Genomic DNA, 2,047 nt, shown 5'->3' with positions numbered 1-2,047 from the left:
AGTTATAAGAAATGACATTTTAATCTGATAGTATGCATTTTTCTTAACTATATATTGACAAAAACATATATAGTGATTTATGACTTACGCTTTGGCTAAATAATACTTGGGCTTAAAATATTTTAATGCGACTTACTAGTTTTATTATACTAATTTCTAAATTCTTTTTGCTGTCCTATATTGCCTGAGAACTGCTGGATGAAAGAATCAACAGCTATCTTCACCCTCTGTTCATACAGCTCTTTTTGAAACAGATTGATATCTGCTGGAGGAAAAACACTTTTTCTTTTTTAGGTGAGGCAACCCTTGGTTGATTTCACAGATTGCAAGGACCTTGTCAGTTTACAGTCCCTTATTTTTTATGTCTACAGCACTTGGTCTTCCTAGGTGGTCTCCCATCCAAGTACTAACCAAGCCCAACTCTACTTAGCTTCCAAGATCAGATGGGATCAGGCTTGTTCAGGGTGGCATGGCTGTAGATGGAAAAGTGCTTTTTCAAGTATATATAGCTTTTATGGTTAAAAGCAGTGTTATGTTGTATGAGAAAAATCCATAGGTCGACATTTTTCCAAAGAAATGGAGGTAAAATGATTAGTCTAATTCTAAAATCTATAGCATATAGAAAGAACAATGAGGAGGGAGGGAGGGAGAGGGAGAAGAAGGGAGGAAGGAAGGGGACCAGAGAAAGGGAAGGGAGAGAGATGGATATAAGTAACAACAGAAGGTAAAATCTGCAGAAATCATATAGAAAACAAATTTATCTTGATTAATCAAACCTCAAATCATTCATTACTTTAAAATATAGTTGTGTAAAATTCTTTTCAATTGCATAACAGCCTCATTTCTTCAAACTGTCCAAGAGCCCTTCCTTAATTAACCTTAACCACTTGCTTTGGTTATCATCCATTTCTAAATCTCTTTGAAATTTTTTTCTAAGCCCAAGCACAGCATATTTAAAGAAACGACCATGGTTGGTGCAAAAGGAAAGAAAATTATGACCAAGGCCAGAATTAATCTTAGGATGCAAGAGATAGATGTTTATGAATATTAACATATTAATACTTTTTGTTTTATAAAACTTTCCCTTGTTCAAACTTTTATGGTTTTTCCACGATACTCTTTTTATATATGGTCTTATGTCTCTAATTGCTTGCTTTATTTTTAGGGGTATTCACCCCAACACCACTTCTCACATTCTTTTTCAGGAGAAAAACATTATTATTAAAAGTGTGAAATAGTTATTAGTTATGTATATGTTTCTCTTTCTTTCTCTTTGTGTGTGTGTCTGTGTTTGTGTGTGTGCGTGTGTGTTTAAGGGGTAAATATTCTGCATTCTGTTACTATATTTTAAAACAATAATGCCAAAGTAAGTTTGAGTTTAACAATATCTTTTTTAGGTAAATGTGCTTTCTTTTGATTGCTTGATATTAAGACATTAATAGTTATATCTAAATAAGGACTTTTCATAATAATTACATCTAAGGGCTTACCACCTAAGAGAGTTTCAAGCCGAATGTCAACAAAGAGATTATGACTGTGTAATCCAGATACTGAGGGTATGTGATGCTTTATAAACAATTCAAATGTGTTGTCACAGTCTGACGATGGCATCTATATGGTTGAAAAAACTTTATTATTTTATTCAAATATTGATATCATGACATGAGATAAATGAGTCTAGGACAATGAAATGAGGTTCTTGGGGCTGTTAAATACTTAAGGGCTAGTGTAGCAGAGGTAACATGTATTCTCTAAATGGCATATTGAAGTGTCAAAATTAGCCTACTTTCACAGATTACAAAGAATAGAAATTATCAAAAGGAATGTAATTTATGCCTGTGCTGGAATAATATTGTGCAACAAGGGAAAAAATATGACCTAAAAGCATATATAGTCTGATCTCTCTCTGAACCAGTAAGTTTCATTCATTCAATTGCTGTTGGAAAAATGTCTGTGAAGCTCATGATAACAGCACCTTTATAACAGCAAGAAATTTGGGAGGAGTTTTAAGAAAAGAGAAACCAGTGAAGATAATTTTTCATCATTC

At 33.1% G+C, this 2,047-nt stretch overlaps 1 pseudogene; it reads right to left on the bottom strand.

Annotated features, from left to right (window-relative positions):
- Positions 1 to 362: 362 nt before the first annotated feature.
- On the bottom strand, positions 363 to 481 carry LOC120609793 (uncharacterized; annotated as a pseudogene).
- Positions 482 to 2,047: the final 1,566 nt, after the last annotated feature.

Source organism: Pteropus medius, unplaced genomic scaffold (genome assembly GCF_902729225.1).
Source record: "Pteropus medius unplaced genomic scaffold, Ma_sr-lr_union100, whole genome shotgun sequence".
Classification (NCBI taxonomy): Eukaryota; Metazoa; Chordata; class Mammalia; order Chiroptera; family Pteropodidae; genus Pteropus; species Pteropus medius.
The sequence above is the reverse complement of the archived record's forward strand: the minus strand, read 5'-3'. Positions and strand labels throughout refer to the sequence as shown.